Below are 22223 nucleotides of genomic sequence, written 5' to 3' on the forward strand. Positions count from 1 at the left end.
AAAAAATACAGGTCTGCTGTGGGACAATGAGCTGTTTCAGTGAGTGGGGTCTTAGTGATAAACTGGACCACAGAGACAATGACCCTTCTGTTCTCAGGAGACACGTGCTGGGCAGGCCTCCTCTCTGTTGCTGCTTTTCTTGTATTTAGGAAACCTAGCAGTGAATTCTTCTAAAAATCTCTGTTCCAGTGAATTTATACTGTAAAATGAGATGAGGCACACCCAATGAATGCAGACAGACTGACAGATGGGCGAGCACAAGAAGATAATGAGCAATGAAATCGGTCAGTGTGACAGCAATCACAGCAGATGCCCAACTGTTGGGAGTGTTTCTTTTGAGTCTCACAGTCTCTGAGAATTTCTGGGCAAGGTCTGGAGGAGAACAACAAGGTCCAGGCAGCCCCTTGTCACCAAAAGGGGCAGCAAAGGTTGAAATATGGCAAAAAGAGGTGTTGATGACCAGTAGCAGTAGTCATTCTCAAGGCATGAGGTAGGACACAACTTCACTCTCAACAAGGATGGGCAAAAGCATGACTGAATCACAATAATGGAGACAAATAGTTTGATGACGAGGAACAGTGAGAGCTGACTCAAACAAACAGGCTTGTGGCAAAGCAATAAATGAAGTCTATTTTCTGTGTTGAAGTATTTCCAGTGGAAGAAGATGGGACAAAATAGCATCTTTCAAGACAAGGAAATATGTTCTTGCATTGTCAAATTAAAGTTGAAAAGAACTGTGTAGGTGATGCTCATCAAGAAGATTATTTGGAGTCCCAGTTACTGAGAAAAGATGGACAGTACAGTTTCAAACATTCAGGCAAAATTGCTGTTGAACTGCATTATGTAGTAACATTATGAGGCAAGAGAGTAAGTTATGTCTGAAACTTTTATGAAAAAAATATTAGATATAGATACCCTGTCAAAGTGTGGGTATTTCTGCTCCTTCAGTTCTTTTTCCATGTGGATATAGTTGCATGGCATTGTGTTGTGGTTTAACCCCAGCCAGAAACTAAGCTGCGACCACTCATCGTCTCACCTCATTCCCAGGAGAAATAAAAAAGGTAAAACTTGTGGGTTGAGATAAGAACACTTTAATAACTGAAAAAAAATTTATAACAATATAATTATAATAATTCTAATGACAAGAATGAGAACAAAAAGAGAGAAAAAAAATGAAACCTCAAAAATGCACCTACATCTATTTTTTTCTGACTTTACAAACCTTGAGGTTGCTATAGAAATTATATCCAGAAGGGGAAAAAAAATCTATTCTAATGCCATGATAACTGCATTAGGGACCCATTAAAGAATGCATTAATATTGTCCTTGGTATCTGAATAACACTTATTTTACTTGTTCAAGGGGCTGGTAGGCAGCTCCCATCCTTTTTGTGCATTTGCTGGCTGTCAAAACACAAGCAATGATCGGTGGTTCTACCTCAGCAAAAGCCACTCGTAAGCTTTCTGAATTGCTCATGTGTTGTTTTGAACCACTTCAATGACAGTGGATGACAATGTGTTTGATTTCATTTATCTGCCATCTCTACTTAAAACAAAATATCTTCCTAAATAAAATCTGAGCATCCCGAGAAATAAGGCTTAGGTCAATCATTATGATTGGCATTGGTTATATGTGTAATTATGAGGAGTACATATGGACGACTGCAATTTGATTAATCACTGGCACAGATTTTGTGGGAATTATATCTGTATATTATAGAAGAGATGTATTGAAAAATTAAACCTATTATTGGAGGTGTAAACATTACATATATGCACTCCCACTGTGGGTTCTGCATCCAGACCATGAAAATCAAACAATTAAATGAACACACTCCTCTGTTCATTGAAGTCTGGGAACATGAAAGAAAACAGCTGCTTAATTTAGTAAAATATTTATAGAATCATAGAATAGTTTGGGTTGGAAAGGACCTATTTGGTGATTTCTGTGTGTATTCTTACAACAGTTGAATGACAGTAGGACTAAATAAATCAACATGCACTGTTCCACTCCTCTGCTTGTGAAAGCTTCCTTTATGTTCTGCCTGACCTTAATTAGGCAACATGAGCTAACAGATTAATAAGAAAAATAAGGGGAAAAAGTATATTTTACCTTTCCTTCTTCCTTATGACCCAGCTAATGCAATAATGGGCTTGGTAACCCCAATTTCCACAAAACTGCTAAATATTGGTGATTTCTGAGCAGGTAGAGGACACGAGATGGTGATATTCATACATCACACACAAAACAATATCCAAAATGTATGTTAATAGGCAATATTAATTTGTGATGAGGTGTATAAATATGTTCTATGCATACTTTATTACACAGGCTTATCACAACAAGACTGCAAAAATGAAGGGCTAATTCAATTTCTGGAGAAAGTGTCAAGAGGATCTGGGGAGTGTTTAACACCTTTTTTTGCTCCTAGAATACCTCATACTTGAGAAAGTATGCAACAGTCATTAAGAGGATAGTATCCACATACTGGAAAATTGAAAGCAGATAGAATAAATGAAAAAAATAAAGAAATAGATAGTGAGAAGTAAAAACTTTTACAAAAAGTGATGGAAAGACCAAATACAGAAAAGGGGAGAGGGGGAAACAATTTGAGTGTATATCTATACCAGAAGTAATCTGGACAATATTACTGTAGTATCACTCACTGGAGATGGTAAGAAGCATCAATAAATCTGAATTGAGGTGTTGGTATTTAATAAATACTTTTACGCTCCCTTTGTGGGGGAAAAAAAGTCAATGTTATATATGTCATACAATAATTATGAAATTATTTCCATTTCAGTATTGACTTAAATTCTGTTAAATAGCAGCTACTGAGCTAAAAGCTGTTTTAATCAGTGATTCTGAGTAAGTTACATTCTAAGAAGCTTCCTGAGAAACATCATGGAAAATTTATGTTGGTTTACACTAAATTTGGGAACATCAGACAGGTTCCAGGAGTATTTTAAAAAAGTGCATTTTCTCATTATTTAAGAAAGGAAAGGAGAGGAAGCTGGAAGGTATTAGAGTGAAAAAATATTTTCTGTCAACAAGAGGGGCAATCCTACAGATTTCAAGATCAGTCTGTGTAAGGATTATTCCTCTCCCATGAGGAAACAGACCCACAAAATGAGTACAGAAATTTGTGGCTTTGAGATGAATGGCTGGACAACCCATATCCACGTGTGCTTCTGTCAATGTCCCTTTTCTCCAGAAAATCTGAAAACAAATTCTTGTTTTTCCCACCGTTCAGATGCTGAACAAACCAAAAGAATGAAGGCAAGAAGAGCTGGGTGAAGTCTTGAGAAGGATGCACACAACACTTGGGTTCTGTGGGGTTCTCTGATGCCCTGCCTCTCTTACTTCTATAAAACTGACCAATGCATAGAGGGAATTCTGTGTGCTGACTTTGCGAGACTTGTCTGAGTTGATGAAGCTGAATTTGATGATGGACGTTGCCTTATATACAGAAATGAGTAAATGAATCCTGACAGGTCCCGGAAGTTTCAGCCTTGAAAAAGTGCCCAGATGAGAAATGCAAACTGAAAGGTGATTTGAAAATGCTTTTTAGGACACGGGCAGATCCAACATTGATGGGAAAAAGAAGATGAAGGGAGTATGGCCCCCTCCTTCAGAGGATGATGAAAATAATTTCACTTATGGAGTGAGCAGAGGGAAGGAGGGTTAATGGCAGGATGAAGGACTGCTCAGACTGCACACAGTGCTGCTGAAGAGCTTTGGATGAATATAAAAAGAGCCTTCTCTATGCTCATAAAAGGTGCAGTAATCTGAACTGACTGAACTCATTGATTCTAACAAGGAGTTGTGACTGCCATCAGAGCATCCTACAGTGTAAGACAGCTGAGTTTTCACAGGTCAGGCTCAAGGGACTGAAATACTGTCTCAATATATTTCTCACCATCCGAATATGTATTTCTAAAATTTTGTTGTGTGATGTGTTACAGATTTAGAAAGGAAAACAAAATATCAATGATCAATCTGATTGGATACACATGGACAAAATCTCCCAGATCAAATCAGCAAAGACACAGGTGGTTCCTTGGCTCAGAATGAAATCCTTTGCAGCAAGGTGAAAAAAATGGAATGTATGCCTGGCCCCCTATGCAAAGAAGGATCCAAAATACAGATGATAGCAGCCTGGTACAGCTGGTTGGATGAAGAAGTGGCTTAACAAGCTTTTCACACAGAACTTAGCTAAGAAAAGACAACAAGGTCGTGCCCACATGCCATATGTGTGAAAAAGAAAGAAACAAAACTATCAATCTACTGGGTGTCTTCAAGCTCAGAAGAGGCTAAAAAAAAGGAGATCCAAAGCTACTGACACTAAAGGCACCTCCTTCCTCCTCCATGGAGTACAGGAGAGATAAAAGTATATTTTAAAAGCTGATGGCTCTTGCTTCTTTTGTCACGTCCTTGCTGTCCATAGTTGGAAGGCCACCTCTGAGCATAGCTGCTCCCTATTTGTTACCTGATTTGGGAGCTTTTGTCCAGGCAGAAGTTATTCAATCTGACTGTAGCTCAGCCACAATCCATGTAAAAACGAAACACAGTTAATCAAACAGAGTGTTCCTCTGCTAACACATTAGCAAAACTGCCAGTTGCACTCTCCTGATTTGGGAATTTGATCTTTAGAGAGATGATTGGTCAGTTTAAGACAGTTTGGTGCAATTCACTGATTTTGGATCAGATTATTGCAACAGTACTGTAAAATGGAGAGTCGTTGCAATCAGCTTGGTGATGAGTGATTGCTGTTGTTACAAGACTCACAAACAACAGGGTATTAAAGGAGATTAAAGACTGTTTTCAATCAAAAGAAATTAGTTAATCATTATTATTTATTACAAAAAACGATTATTATTTATTACAAAAAATATATAAAACTGTGTTATGAATCCCCCTTGGCATTCAGGAGGAAGATTAAACATGAAGGACACGAGATCATTGTTCTGTAAATTCACACAGCAGAAATTTCCAAACTGGTCTGCAAACACCACCTCCACAATTCTGAATTGAGCAAAAAAAAAAAAAAAAAGACAATTGTGAGCAGAAAAAAGACAAATGTTGATACCAAACATTTTTGTATCATGTATTTTGTAACATGTTCTTTGCTGTCCTGGTGGTGAAATGAGTTTCTTAGACAGGTTTTGACTTTGGACACCTGGCAGCAAGCTTCCTGGAAAGGGAAGGCAGTCAGGGATCCTGACTATAATGCTTGTATGACTGGGACTCCCCACTTCCCATCTGCCATGGTGTGTTAACAATCATTGTTCAACACAGAAAAGATCACGGAGTCCTAATCAAAAAAATTCAGATTATATTGTAAGGGCCAAATCATCTAGTATAGTATCTAGATAGTCTGTAAGATAATCACTTTAATAATCATTACCATTAGGTAGATTTTTAACTACTAAAGAACATTTTTGGCTGTATTATTTTCCTTTCCTAAGTATTTATTATGAGTCCCTTCTCTCTGATGTCACAAAACATACATGACATAGGCTAAAGCATTAATTTTCCTGGCAATTTTTCTAAACATGAATTCCCTAATGCACACAGAAGGAAATGCTTCAGTTATCAGCAGAAATGTGTTTTCCTCTAGCAATTCTATATTCTAATAACAAATTGAACTGACAGAGCAGCTTTTAACCTTTCATACTGGGCAGATTAACATGATTTCAGCTGATGGATCAGAACAGGTTAGGATGACCTTGGATCTTCCTCCACTGAGTCTTGTGGCTTTTTGCTAGGTCACTTTCCTGAAGAAACAAGCTAATGGGATTATGCTATCTGTATATCCATCTGCTGGTTTTACTGCTAATTTTTAAACCTATTGATGACTTTTGGACCAATTTGTCAGACCAGCATTTCTTGCCTTCCTACAAATTCTGTGAAAATGAGCAGCTGAATGAGTGTTATAAACTGATGGTCCCTTTGAAGTGAGAGCTGCAATATTGGCTCAAACACAATGCCTGGCAATGGAGGATCCAGGAGAGATCCTGGGCTCCTGAGGAACCCTGAGAATTCACACCTGATTAAGCACTGGGTAACCCAAAGGCAAATGTTTTTGGGTCTCTTAAAATGAGTTTTAAACCAGTTTTCCACAGTCCTGCTGCTCATCACCAGCTACTTAATTAGTTTATAATTTCAAGTGGTCTTCCAAAGTAATAGATGATGCTCAGAGGGTTATTCTCAGTGTTTGCTGGTTTGAAATTAGATGTACTGGCTTTCTCCTTGCAATCTGCTTTTCATAATGGCATTCAGTAGAACTCTGAAATTTTAATTCTGCCTGATCACAAGAAATGGATTAGTGTGGAGGGTTCAACATGCACATGGCAAAGCTCATTTGGCTTTAGACATGAAATATTCCTAAATCTCTAAATTTTAGGGTGGGGTATATTTGAAGGGTCAGCATTAGAAAACGCTGTTGCTGTATATGTAGTAGAGAATTTATGTTTATAGAATTTGCTAGGAGAATTAATGTTTCAACATTATACTTCTGTGACATCAGAAAAAGGTTGGGCTCAAAATTGGCAGAATGAAGAAACTGAGCACAGCTGCTGAATGTTCTAATGAATAATTCTCAGGGCCAATTTCTACAGATCAGGGGGGAAATGCAAAGGAGCATTCAGTAACTTCCTGAGTCACTCTGGCTCTGTCATTACCTTTGCCACCAGCATCCTTTCTGTTTCAAATATTGCTCAGTCTTCTTGAGGCTTCGCTGACACTCTCATTTGAAATACTTCCAGAGCATTTAGAATTCCTGGAATCCTTAAATGAAGCAAGTAAATTAAGCACTTGATCTTGGCTTTAAGAGAACAAGCAAGTGTGTCTCAGAAGCACACCCGTTGTACAGCCTTGATGTTCTAAAAAGCAAATTTTTCATGTGCTGCAAGCAGGCACGAGCAAAATGCCACGAGAGTGACACAGAAACTTGATCTAAAAAATGTGAAGGCTGTTTAGGAGATGTTTAAAGATGCAGAAACACTAAATACTTCATCAATACACACTCATTTACATTTAAAACATCTTCACCCTCTCAAGTTTACAGATGAAAGCAAATATTTATGAGCCCTTTTATTCCACTATAGCAGAAGTGAATAAAAAATAGGAAAAGTGATAGTGGTGAGAATTTGACAGTTGTTAGAAACACAGATTGCTGAAAATGGAAGCTAAAAATGTCAATGAAAATTTGAGGGCTCATACAGATCACAGTCAGGACCTAAGGAAATTCAAGCAATGTTGTAGGATTGATCCTGTTAAGGATTTTAAAATAGTCAGAATACAGAAGAGAAAGATAGCTCCAATAAATGTTTTTCTACACTTTTTGGAAGAACCATGATGGTTCTTCATCTGATAAGGATGAATATAATTATAATCTTATAATTTTCATGGGTTAGAGAAAATAATTTTTATTTCATTTGCTACTAAAAGAATCTAAACATGCTCATGTTTTTACAGCACGCATTTTTCAATCAGGGCTGTTAATGAATCAGTTGCAGAATTTTCAGTTCATTTTGTACAAATGGTAGTAAGCTTGGGAGCTTGTAGAAGGTTATCAGCAAATTAAGTCATAATAATATTGAGAATAAATTACTTTAAACAGAAAGATAGTAGGTTTAGATTAGAAATTCGGAAAAAACCTCTTGACTGTCTGGTTGGTGAGGTCCTGGCACAGGTTTCCCAGAGAAGCTCTGGTTGCCCCATCTCTGGAAATGTTCCAGGCCAGGTTGGATGTGGCTTGGAACAACCTGGGATAGTGGAAGGTGTCCCTGCCCATGGGAAGGGTTGGAACAAGATGATCTTTAGGGTTCCTTCCAACCCAAAATATTCTATAATTCTCTGATTTTCCACTCCATTGTTTCTACTTGTCAAACATAGTTAAATCTTGTATTCTGGATTCAGCAGAATTTGAACATGATTGTTTCCAAGATCATGCTAGAGTAAAAAATTTGATACCAGCCAAGATCTTTGTAGGATCAGTGTTTAATAATTAATTTCTGACCTACTGCCAGAGGCAAGGACAAAGCTTCTATATTCACGAAACCCAGAAAATGAAATTTGCATTGTAAAAACAGGTGCAGAACTTTTCCTGCTGATTTCCTTTTCAAGAATTGCAACAAAACAGAACATTAAGCCTCATTCATCTTTGCTTCTGCAATATTTTTGATGCTTCTGTGACTTAATCAGAAATCAGGACTTGATTCAGGTCACTGAGAGACTTTAACTGCCCAGTGGCACTCAGCTGAAATGAGACTGGTTTGGAGATAAAATATTTTAAAATTTCTAATATAACTTATATACAAGAATCAGACTTGCATTTCCTTTCTGGCTGGGGTGCTGTCACCTCATTGGTGGCAGGAGCCAGAGCTTTGCTATGATTCCAACAGAGCCACTGTGCCATCCATGCTTCTGTTGTTTGCTCAGAACACATGGGACAAGGTACCTTTGAGCCAGTTTTGATTGTCCCCATTTTCTGTGACACTGATGGTGATAAACTGCTCTGGAATCCCAGGGGCTAGCTCAGAAGCTCACTCATCTTGCACAGCTCACGAATATATAAGGTGTATTAATATTTGTTTTTATAGTCTAGGTATTTCATTTATGACCTAGAAATAATATCCAAAAAATCCCCAAAGAAAGCATCATAGGACACATGATAAATACTTAAAAAGATTTACATGTGGCACTGAAACCTCAAAGCATCACCACAAACCTGTCTTATATATACAGGATATGTTGGACTGCCCATGTTATATTTAACATATCATACATGAAATACACACTTCTCACATCATGAGCAAAAATGTCTTTGTCAGTGAAATATTAACAACCAAATAAGCCAAAAGCTTATAGAATCATAATGTGTTTTGGGTTGGAAGGGACCTTAAAGATCATCAAGTTCCAGTCTCCTGGTCACTTATGAGGCTTAGTGTTCTGTAATACTCAGGAGCTGTTGACACACAGCTGGTGACAGAGAACACAGCAAAATTAGAAGTTTTTAATGATAAATACCTAAGGAATAACAACAAAAAACCAGAGACTGGAACTGGTAGCTCTTATTATTTTGTTTATATATTAGCATGTGTTGAAGAGATTAATTGGAGTTTAATTGACAGGACAAATAAACAAGGCAGCATCTTTTTGGATGTTTCCTGGGTGCCCCAATGGAGTTCTGTCTCTTCTGCTGGCTTGTTGTTCAAATTATTTCAGAGTTATTCTGCTCAAACGGTTGGCCTGATGATGACTAGTACAAAATACTACATTTAAGTGATCATTTAAAAAAAACCCAACTTTTTAAAGAGTGCCTCAATGCCTCAAATTTTTCATGTTTAAATCTGCCAATTCTGATGAGCCCTTTAAATAATGCTAAAATATACTCATCAAGGGGGATAAAGCACAGAGAGAAAGATTTGTTCCAGAAGGTGCTTGAGCAACAGGCATGAAAGGGAGTCAGGAAAAGGGCTGAGCATTGGCTCTGTCCCCAGAGCTGCAGCCAGCACAGCTGTGCTGCTGCAGGCACATCCAGGCAGGAACAGGGACTCCCAGTGTGCACACACCTCCCCAGGCTGGGAATGCCTCTTCCCAGGGCTGGGAATTCTTCTGCTCCCACCCCTTCTTCAGGGCAGCTGAGACAGCAGAATTAGCACAAGGGTTTAGTTTTGAGATCTGGCACAGGCCAGATATGTTTAAATCCTATGGGAAGGAAAAGAAAAAAAAGAAAGGAATTATGTCTCAGAGATGTCTCTGTGCAAAAATGCTGCATTTTATTCACTTGGTTAGGCTGGGACTGCAAAAAGAAGTGAAGGCTCTGTGAGAACAAAATGCCACGACACGACCACGAGGCCTCTTGCATTGCAAGAGCCTCAGAAATAACGAGGTGGAGGACCAGACTTTGAACCTCTACAACTGCTGGAATGCTTCCCCAGGAATTCCAAGGGCTGCCCACCTTGTATTGTAAACACAGGTGAACCCAGTGGGAAGAAATGCTGATGTCTGACTCTGGATCAGAAGGCTGAATGATTTCTTTATTATAACTATACTATAATACATTAATATACAATTTAAAGGATATACTAATTCTACAAACCTACTTTTTCTAACTACCATCTCTAACTCTCTCCCAACTCGTGACCCTCTTCTCCAGAATCCAGCCCCAGGTGGGTTGGATTGGCCATCAGGCTCAAACAATCCTCACCAGAATCCAACCAAGCAATCACCCCAGGTAAACAATTCTACAAACACATTCCACATAGGAAAAAAAAGAATCAGAAATAGAAATTGTTTTCTCTTTCTTTCCTCTGTGCTCCTCTATGAAAAAAATCCTGAGAGAGAGAAGAATGTGCCTGCCACAACCTTGTGCCACGGGTTGTGTGTGATGTCAAGATTGGCTATGTTAGTAATGTGTTTTTTAAAATGTTTATCTCTTCCCTGGGCCTTTTTAGCTGGTTCCAGCTGAGGCTGAAGAAGTGCACTTTGTTCAAACCTCTGTTGACCTCAAAAGTGATCACATGGTTATGATTCACATCAAAATATTTGGTTAAAGTCACAGGACACTTTTAATCTTAAGGTACACTTTTCTGGATCCAGGACTCCCCTTGCTCAGTATTTGGCCTGTTGAAGGAGACCCAGGGTGTTCCAGGAGCATTTCTTTATTTGTTGAAATGAAATGATCATCATCAAGGTCAAATGGATGATAAAGTTATATCACATTGATGCTGTAATTCAAATTGGAGGTGATATAAACAGGCACCAAAGCTTTTGGCTACTACTAATATCCCAGTATTCATGATCCAAGTTCTGTTTCCCATGTGCATCCTGGCCCAGTCCTGTCCTGTGGGCTCACCTCACAAAGCAAGCATATTTCTGCTACTAAATGTTCTTTATGAAGGAATTAGATCTTAATTTATCACCAGATCACACATATTATTTAAGGAAGTAAATTCCTGATAGCTGAAGATAAGTTTTAGAGGTGTTTTAAGTCTAGAGATGTGATGTTTTTAGTCTAGCAGGTTTTTAAGTCTAGGAATTGTGTGCTCAGGCTGCTATTACTCAAATTCAGAACTCAGGCCGAAAGTAGATCAAAAATTACAATTTTGCCAGACATACAGCCAAATTCTTTAATGCTCTATGGCTGCCTTTAAGATGAGAAAAGTTCAACTGATGGAGTGCTAATAAAACACTGTCCCACTGCTAAACCATAAAAAGACTGAATGAAATGGTGAAAAGTGAAAAAAAAGGGCTGTGGTGACTCTTCTTCAGTTATTTGAAGACCATTTATTCTCCAATTTTTCCTTGAAATGGAAGTGACCTGGGTGAGATGGGGAGTCAGAGGGAAGGGAACAGAAGCTGCTGACAGGAAGGAACTGGCAGCTCTTCCATTATGAGAGAGCAGCAAGGGAAGAGTGGGGCCAAGCAGAGACAGGCAACACATCCTTAGGAAAAGGAAAAGAGAGAGGAGAATTGCTGTTATCTCACTGCAAACACAGAATCACTGGAAAGGTGGCACCTTGGTAAAAAAAGAAGAGAATTGTTATTCACTTTCTCCTCTTCCTGAATATTGCCTCTACAATTTCTGGGGTTTGTTTCCCTCAGGTTGCATTCTGTTGACTTCACATTTAACAAAAAAGAAAATATTTTCCTGAATAACTGACATAATGACATGAAGACACATATTTCATAAAATTCAAAGGACAGGCTGATGGTTTAGGTTGTGTCTTATTTTCAGATACATTCCTTTTAAAATATTTTTTTCTTTGAAAATTTTGTGCCCTTTACACAATAAGAAATGCAGTTGAGATTCAGCCCAATAATTATAATTCACATTGCATAATAACTGATAGGCAGAGAAATACCAGTTCTAGTTATATTAAATAAACTTAAGTAGCATCAGAATCAAGCCCAAATGTTAATTTTTAACTTTTGTGTTTGATTTAGGTCATGGGCCAAGCTGAATAACAAAGTAACAGTTATATAATGCATACACTGTACTGAAAATTTGACAAAAATATCTCACTTGTACCTCACTAAATATTGGCCTTAAACACTGTAAATACTGTGGGCTTTTTTCATTTCAGCAGTCTGAGGCCTGACCTTTACTGTCAATTCCATGTTCAAAACAAGATCATCACGTTACAAATCATGAGACAGAATGAATCTTTCTGTGTTTTTCTTTTCTTCTTCCACAGTTATATTGAACATAGAAAACAGATGCTGTTTTGTGAGCTGTATAAAAGAAAAGGCATCTGAAACCTGCAAATTTTCTGCTTTTTAATTAAATTATAAATGTAATGCAGAGTGTAAGAAGAGAGGAGTTTGGTTAAGAAATTAATAGAAATCAAGCCAGGAAATCATCTTTCTATAACACTTATCTTCCAGAAACTGGGTTTAATTTCTCATAATCAAAGTGTACCAAAAACCAGTGTAAGAATGGTAAAATCCAGCAGTGTATTCTGGCAGGACCAGCTCTGGGTCAAACACAAACCTCTCACAATGGATGTGGCTGCAGTCCCAGTTCCCCTATCCCAAGGAAGCCCACATTTCCAAAGTGGGAAATTCAGGGTATATATATTGAAGTTTTTAAACTGAGTCTGATAATTTCAGGATGTTGAGTCAAAGGTATCTTTTTCTGTGAAGATCCATCAGTTTAATTCATTTCCACCATTGGAGTTCTCTGCCATACAGACTCACACAGGCTGATAAAGGACTTTAACTGGGCTGTCTGATACCCTGTGCAGAATAAACAACTGCCAGATTCCAGCATCAAGATCTCAGCCTGTCTGGCTTAGATCCTGAGAGCATGGACAGCTCTCCTGCAGTGCTTCTCTTCCTGCACTGTCCAAAACTACTCCAAACTTGTGAGGATTTGAGAAGGAATTTTCAATGAGTTAGAGACGGGACTGCTGAATTTTTAGATGATGTGATTTATTTTTCTTATCTTTTACACAGGAAGGGTGGATTTGGCTCAGATATCCACTGCATGGTTCAGAGGTCACAAGACTTCTACTTGTAAGACCTTTTAAGGATTTATTGACCAATGAAACACTGCCAACAATGATATTTATGTTTTTGACTTAATCCTTAAATATTTTGTCTTATAGACTCATGTTATAGTATGAGCTTTCTTTGTCAACCATGTTGTGACACACAAAACCTACAATGCTGCATTCTAAACTCCTTCTTTACCTTTGTAACAGCTTTTATTTTTTTCTATATCTTAAACTCTAAAATTCTAATCTTTCCTCCACTTAACGTGTCTCTGCTTTAAACTATAAATCCACATTCTCTATTCTAGCACATAATTTTGGAAGTCTTTTCCAAGGTCTCAGATCAAATCCTGCATTTAATTCTAAGCTTCGGCTTAACAGGCCCAAAGTTCTGAGAGTTCCTTGCATTTTGGATTCCAACACATAGTCTGGTGTGATCACCTTCCAAATTAGCTTTAATTTCCTCCCTTCTGAGATCCTAGAAACAATCCCAGTTCCTTTAGAGAGGCAGAGATGTTGCTCTCTGTTAGCAATGTAAAGCTTGGAGGGTGTATCAGAACAGGTTAAAATTATTACCGAAGTGAACTCTGTTTTCTTGCAAAAAATAGGGTAAAGCAGAATATATCAGAGGATAAATATGACAGCGACTTAATCTGGGTGCTTATAATTCTATTCCTCATTCTTATTTGCTCAAAGACTGTGGGTTTTAAGGGTAAAGTTTTCCTCTGTGATATTTGCATTTTGCCCTTTGCAGCACTCACCCAGTCCCAGTGGGTGCAGGGTGGGTGTGAACCTGCTTTTAGGGTGGACCCATGGCTAAATATCAGCCTGGCTCCTCTCACATCCAGCCTGTCAGCTAAACAACCACAAACCTTTCAGAAAAGGTTATTGTCTTGGAAAGAATGCACTTCATCTGACCAGAGATTGTGTTCTGAGGAATGAAAATTCTGACACAGCCCAGAGTCAAAGATGAGTTTAGAATACAAATGTTAATTTAACCATAACTTCATGCTAATAAGTGCCTGCAAATACACAGCATTGCCAGAAGTAGATGCATCACTTTCTTGGCATTTCCATGGCCTGAACACTGAATCAGCTTTTGCATAGTTGGCTTGATAAATCTGATGCATTGCACAAGCTGGAGAATTGTGTCCAAGGAAAACTTTTGCAATTATCACTTTCCCTAAGTGAGGGAGAAAGGACAGTTAATGGTTCTAATTCTAGCTTGGGAGTGCAGGTAGGAGAACACAACAGTGATGTCAATGCAATAACAGGCAGGCTGCATCTTGGTCTGGCAAATGAATATTCTAATATAGATGTAGTACATATTAATAAAAATCAGTATTTTATCTATATCATGGTTCTGAGTTTGTTGTTTTATTAATTAAAAATATATACTTTGGCAGGGAAAAAAAACTGATTGTACTGTGAAATCTGACATTTTTAGCTGGCTAATATTAAAAACCTTTGAAACCCAAAATACAAACAATTTCATAAAGACTGGAACCTCTGATGCCAGGTACCCTTTGGATTTGTGTCATAAATACATCATTACCTTTAAAACTGTCTTAGTTTTTTTTTCAAATTTAGTTGAAATCTGACCAAGCCTAAGCCACTACAGAGACAGAGTGACACAACTAATTGGTGCCATGGAAAGATCAGACACATCTAGTTATTTCTCATTCTTCAAACTCCTGTCTGGAATTACTCCCAGTAGCCAAACCCCTTTGGTAATGCTGAACCAAATTACTCCCAGTAGCCAAAGCCCTTTGTGGAGCTTTCTGACATGCCAAAATACCCCTGAGAAAGAATTCAGCAGTAATCAGAGTTTCTTTCAAGGCTTCATGTGCCACCCCATGGCCATCTACAGTATCTACAAATTGTCCTTCCTGCAGCAGAAATTATTCCATACAGCACATATTTTACAAGATCTCTCCAAACTTTGACTCCCCATGCTTGAAGGGCTTCTCAGGATCCCTGCTGTTTTTGCCTTCTGCCTTAGCATGTTGTTTCAGAGATCCTGTTTTGGGATATTCACATAAGTTTAAACTTCTACAGAGAAGAAAAGTTTTTTTTTTTTTTTTTCCTTCTGTCAGACTCCTGCAAAGATTGAGGCAAGAGCCAGGTATCTTTATTTGTCTGAGACCATATCTTAAACATTTTAGGACATTTAAGCAGCATGAAAATAGAACTATAAAATAACATAAAATATACCATAAAATGTATGGTAAGGGGTGGCATGCAGGGAAAGTAAAGAACAGTGAATAAGGAAACTGTGGTGTCATTATTGCAACAGAATGAGAGACAGGTGAAAGAAAATCAGACCATTAACTGAGGAACAGGATCCTTTTGCTGTATGCTCATTTAGCATTTAACACCTGTGTAGTGCTGGTAGGAAGGACACAGTAGTAGCAAAATGAGGCTGTGTTCAAATGAATTCAAATGAAAATAGCTTAAAAAACAGCTCATGAAACCACTGAGCTAATCTATACCACAGGCAGTGAATACAGGTGCTGCAGAGACTGTGGGGGTCTTCCAAACCTTCCTCCAGACACTAGTGGGGGCACTGGTGAGAAGTGATTGTGAAGAGATAATTTGCAAAAAAAAAAAAAAAAAAAAAAAAAGAGAAAGGGCAAGGTAGGAAAAATATGATAATGAGGAGAAAAAGACAAGAAAAGACATCCTGACCATTTCAAGTTTACACATAACACAGTCTTTACTAGGTACAACAGAGTGGTTAACACAAAATCCATAATACTCTTTTTCACTGTCACCATGAGATCACTTGTAAGACCTTTTTTTAATTTTCTCTTGCCTCTTTATAGTCAGTAAGGGGAGTGTCCATGTTCAGCATTACCAAAAAAGGTCCCCAAAACAATACCCAAGTTATTTTATTTTCCTCAGGAAAATAACTTTCCACTATCCCAGTTTGCTCCAAGCCCCATCCAACCTGGCCTGGAACACTTCCAGGGATGGGGCAGCCATAGCTTCTCTGGATACCCTGTGCCAGGGCATCACCACCCCAAATCCCCGAGCAAATAAAAGAAAATCCTCTGAAAAAGCCACAAAACATAATTATGCCATTATCTGAAATACTGCATCTCCAAATGGGAATGCTCTGAAGCCCAGGGAATTTGTTTTGATCTTGGCAGCTGAAATGTTCTGAGCTCAGAACCTCTTGTCCCTCAGGGAGATGCAATTTTCTTTTTGCTCTTCTCTAGCTCTCAGCTTACAAATAAAACAAACTTTTACATGCTTATGGTAAATGCACCTAGAAAAGATGAAAAGCACCGTCTTTACTAAAATTGTAACAATACAGTCACAAATATCAAATATGCAAAGGAAGAAATGGATTCACCAGTTCTGTCTCAGAGCTACAAATGGGCAGCTGGGTGTCCTGGACCACTGGTGGCACAATGAGCTGCTCAGGGCAGGGTTTATAGCAAAGGTCTTGCCTCCATCACAATCTCAAAATGCTTCTTGTAACGCACTCATTTGAGTGTAGTCGTGAAAATTTCAAAGTTGAGATTTAGCCAGAAAATGTTGTGACTTACATGAATGGATAAATGCACCTTGTGACTGTCCTGACATGCACATGCTGTCCTGTGAGACAATGAAATGCAATATCTGGATGGGATTTGATTTATTTCTGAGGTCCAAGAGCCATAGAAACACCAGCCATAGGGACTTTAGGGGGCTTCAAGCCACCTCTGTCTGGGTAAAACTTCTTAATAATCTTCAGTTACGTGCTGCTTTGTAAAATGTTTTTGTTCTTTTAACCATAAAGTTAAGCAGCCCAATGCTACATTAAATGCCTCATAGAACTTAGGCACTGCTACACTGAAAATTTCTTTTTACAGAAATACTTGAAACTTCTTAAATTTCAGCCTAAGAACTCGATTGGGCACTCTAAATATGCATTTTATTTTCATTCCCATGATACTGGCTTCATTTTCATTCCCATGATAATGACTTCTGAAGTCTCTGGTAGAGAATAATGATTGAATTATTCAACATGAACTCAACCCATGTGCAGAAATGCATACAAAGAAGAAGCTAACAGTATTTTTTCTCCTTTTGCACAAATTGTTTTTTTCAGTTCTTTCTGCATGATTTTCTTCTTTTTCCCACTCAGAAAAAAGAATCACAAGCATTACCTCTAGCCTGTTTCATTTCATTATAATTTTGCTCTCTTGAGTGGAGCCAAATAAATTTATTTTATTCAGGAGCTTCATTCCAAGCTAAGCACCAAATACCAATATCTAATCACATAGTGTTCCTTTTCTCGTTTTGCAGTGTCATATTTTCAATCTGTTTAAATCCTTCTAAACCAATCTTGGTTTGCAAATACTTACAATAATTTCTACAGTCAAACTTGAGAAAAAAACTCCCATACTTCCACCTGATTCTTTAAGATTCCTTAAAGAATTTATGGCAATCAGTCACCTTAAAAAGAGAACCACCCTAGAAAAGAAGCAGGTTCCTCAGCTTTTCAATTAATGGAAAGTTTTCTTAAAAAGAATGAGCTGTGAAAGCCAAAGTAATTACTGCAGCTGTTAAAAATGTTCTTTCTCAAAAATGTCTATGTGCTAAGATTACTCATCCAAACCCCTTTGGTTTGGCTTTCCTCCCTACAAGGCTGATTTATTAATTTCTCCTTGCCAGAATAAAAATATCCTTTTCTCAAGAGAGAGTAGCATTAAAAGCAAGCAAAATTCTATTTATAAACAACCTCAAATGCAAGCTGCAAGTACAGGAGTACCTGCAGCTCTAACAAACATCCCTGAACAGGGAAAGAAGGCACACCTGAGGTGGACAGGCTTGGAGTATTCAAGCAGAAAACAGTCCTTGAAATGCTGCCAGTCTAAATTTGAATCTCCCCTCAACCGAGCGTCAAGGTTGTTCCTCCAAAGGTTATGTAAGTGACTTCCAATGCTTCCCTACAAGAAAGGATGTGTAGCAACCTAGAATATCAAATTGCTGCTGTTAGGAGGCAGTTGGATAGCTTGCTTGTTCTTTCATATTTCCTTTTTATAATCAAGACCTTCATATATAGAAAGAAAAGGAAAAGACAACCAAAAAATCAGTCGTAGGCTCAAAGCTTCAGCTGCCACCAAGAGAAGGAGAGGAGAGGGAGTGTTTCCTTTCTTGCCATCTGGTTCTAAATGGAGCCTGTGGAGCTCTGACACTTCAAAATACTCCAGATCCTTGTAATAAATCTGTCTTGTTAAAAGTTATTAACTTGGAATCGTAAGAGACAGCTTCTAGTTTGAAGTATCTGTAAAAGTTTACCATTGATTATTCAATAAGTCTTCTTCAAAGTGAATTTTCCCCACTGTTTTCAATTATATCAACAAGAATTGAACTACCCAAATAAAACTTTTCTTCATTTCCACTATGAAATACTTTAAAATCCTGCCTGGAACAAACAACGACAACAGCAACAACAACAACAATGGACAACTGACATAATTTTGATTTTTTGTAGACTACAAATTTGGAGAAAATAATGATTACAGGAAGGTTTGTTTGTTGTCTGGATTTTTGTATTGCTGTTTTTCATGTTTTGTGAATCTGAAAGTGGTAGATGGTTCCTCTGTAAGTGATTATAGTGATCCTAAAATGTGGATATACTGGTCCCATAGTTATCCACAACCCTGAGCCTCATCTTGATGCATGAACTTCCAAGCCTTGCTGGTGTCCAGCCCTGGATCTGTGGCATCACTGACACCCTCCACATGGCCCATCAGTGAGGGATTCTCTGTGTGTAGACTTCATGGTGGCTGTTGGTTTTAGATGAATTTGACTTGGAAGTCCTAAACCAGAATTGAGATTGACAAGAAAAAGAAGTCATAAAGTTCACATTGGAATTACAGGCAAACCTTCTCCTTCAAAAAAAACATTAAAAAAACCAAAAACCACAAACTCCCAGCACTTTGCTGGATGTCTATTGTTTAAAGGCCCAGAAAAGTCTCCCAATCGTCCAAGCATTTCTCCAATATGATTATTCACTAAACATACTATTTCAGTTTTCTCTCGCAGAAAGTTATTTTTTCCTCTTGTGGATTTATTTTCTTGTAAGACTGCCCTTTCAATAATGCATTTTCAGTGTTTTCCTTACCATGAACTGAATTTTCAGTTTCTAGATTATTACTCCTTAGAGATTTACTGTTTCATGTTTCGTCCAACATTTGCATCTTGCTCAATTCACATTCCAGCTGATAAAAAGCCCCATTAGGATCCAAGAGCAAAAGTTTACCTTAAAATACAGCAGGAAAATGACCTTGTTTATGTAGCTCCAAAAGATAAGCTCTGTATATGTGCACTAAAAAGTATAAAAATTCCATAAAATTCTTCTTTAGACAACTTAGTCCATTTTGCATATACTTCTCAAAGTGAATATAATTTGAAATGTTGAAATATGCAGTTTCTATCTGACAAAGAGATGAGGTGACTGAAACACATTTCTCCTAGGTCCACATATGGCAGGAGCCTGCACCAACAGAGACCTTGGTCTCTGCACCCTCACTCAAGAAAAAAAATCTGTTTTCTTTTGATCAAAGCACTTTTAGGGGTCCTCTTTGTGTAATCAGGATTTTCTGGTTTTATTTTATGGATAGATATGTAAAGACTCCTGTTTTGTTGCAGTTCCTTTTAAGAACTCTTTGGTCAAAGCTTCTACCAGAGGTTTGAGGCATTTGATTCCAATAGTTATGGACCCAGCAGAACTGAAACTGGAAATGGATCCCCTGCAACTCATGAAGTGTTCTAGAAACTTGGCTGTTGATTTTGCTGAAGAATAGTAATCAGTGACATCACAAATGTAATAATTATTATTTATTTTATATTTCCACTCAAAATGTATGGATAGCATTTGGAAGATTTTTTTTTTTTTTACAGATGAAGATACACCAATAAAAAAAATACTAGATTCTCTAAAACCTGCTTAGAAATGCCATCACTATTTACATTTCCATTTACAATGAAACAGTCTTGATTTATATTTGAATTAAGTGTTCTTTATACTAAAGGCACTGAAAATTAAAAATAAGTATATGAACAAATCCCACTGATATGAATTTTCTGTCCTTTTTGACATGACTTCCTCTGTGGGAAGGAGTCTGGAGTACACAAAGATGAGCCCTGGGGAGTTGTGACACAAACTTTGGGGTGCTCAGAGTTGTGTACTTTGGATATGACTTCAAATTGTGCAAGTTGTTAGGAAATTTTTATTAGAATGAGAGAAAATGAAACAATTTACACAAATCCTTGATAATAATGAGAATGATCATGATAAAAATGCAAGACTGGTACCACCTTCCTATTTTTCCTTTTTCCAGTGAGGTTGACCTCTTGCAAATTCTGCAGAGTATATAATATATAAGCCCTGTGAATGTTTTAAACAGTACAGTTTTAATCTAATATAGCACTGCAAATGCTGAAGAGCCTGCAGGCTAACAGGCAGATCATTCAAATGTAAAAACAAATTTGACTGGAGTCTAAACAATGTTGGCCTGTGTTGTGAACTATAGCTTTCTTTTGACATGGAAAGAGAGAATGCATTTTGCCAAGAGGGAATTAGCTTGGAAAGCCTCTGTAAATGATACTGAGATGAAAATAAACAGTTTCACAGCTGGGCATGAGGAACCTCAGAGATCATGGCTCGTGTCAGGGGTGCTCATTAGCTTTTGGCTGCAGCCCATGCCTTGGCCTGGGGGAAACCATGAGAACTAAATCACTGCTGTCAGTCATTTCTCTCCACCGTGACACTGCAGTTCCTTGCAGTGAGGTGCCACTTCTGTTTGTAGTGTCCTTGCTTGTGGGAATCAGAAAAATAGAAACTTCCTGAGACACTGAAGAGTTTCATCTGCAGCCTCCGAAGAAGTTTAGATTGATGTAAAAATACAATACATGGACACTAAGCAGAAAAATAATAAACTTATGTTTCTGTAGATGTAAGTAAGGATATGCCTTATGTAAGTGAGCAACTGTATTGATAAGATGGTGAAGGGTTTATAATGTAAGGTTATATATAATTTATAATGTGGTCATATAAAGTAAGCTAAGAGTTTATAATTTATAATGGAAGCATATGTCTACATGTGTACAGAAGCCCATTAGGAAAAATTACTATGAAAACAAAGAAAAACAAAGTGAAAGTAATAAGTTAGAAAAGCAAAATAAACTTTGTAGCATCTATCCATTAGACTGGAAAGTTATGTATTGTCATATAACAAAAAACTTGTAACTACTTCTAAGCTATAACCAGCTCCTTACTCTAATAAATCTCTCAACCTCTAAGACTGATGTTTATCTAAGTAATAAATTGCTCTTAGTCCAAAAGTAGTCCTAATCCTTCATTAATACATTAATACATTAATATTAATAGCAGTAATAATGAGACTTGGTAGTAAAGAGTCATTTCTGGAAATGTTCTTCTCCCTTTACACTTGTGCTTTGTCAGCTCTACTTTCTCAGCCTTCCCTTTCCTTACTTATATGATCCAATTTCTCTTTTTTTTTTTTTTTTTAAATTTTTTTTTTTTAACAGGTTTGAAGGTTGACAGTGATTTGGTCTCCTTCATCTCCTGCTCTGACTGCTTTTGTTTTGGTATCTGTATCTCCCTCTGCCTTTTGTCCCACATTCTCTCCCAAGGGAAAAGCTGCAGCAATTCCTCTCCCTGTTGGGGTGTGAAGAGCCAGGGAATCCAGAATACCATGTGGTCTTCTGCTAGAAAAAGGCATTCACACATTTCTTCTCCCATTATCTGCCAAATTTTTGATCACAGAGGTCTTGCTGGTTCTGCTCCAGCTTCCAATTCAAAGGTTAGCATGGGGGAAAAATAATTTTTAACAGATTATTTGATATATAAGAGTCTAAGAAAAAGACAGGATAAAAGTTCCTCCTGAAAAGGAGCTTATGTCTCCAAGTTATAGCAGAATAAAAAGAATTGCAAACACACCAAAAACCCCAAAACCCAACAAAAAAAAACAAACCCAAAACAGAGCAAACAAATAAACAAAACAAAACAACAAAAGAAAGCAACAGCAGCAACAGCAAAAAACCACATGGCAATCCTTTCACATAATACTGAAGTTGAGGCAAAAATCTGTGCATATAAGAAAAGTTAAAACCCCTTTTTATTATGAAGAATCTCAGAAAATATTTGAAAATTAATGACTTACGAATATGCAGAAAACTTTGACAGCTAAGCAAATC

The sequence above is a fragment of the Lonchura striata genome, chromosome 5, assembly GCF_050655825.1.
Source record: "Lonchura striata isolate lonStrDom1 chromosome 5, ASM5065582v1, whole genome shotgun sequence".
NCBI classification, from domain to species: domain Eukaryota; kingdom Metazoa; phylum Chordata; class Aves; order Passeriformes; family Estrildidae; genus Lonchura; species Lonchura striata.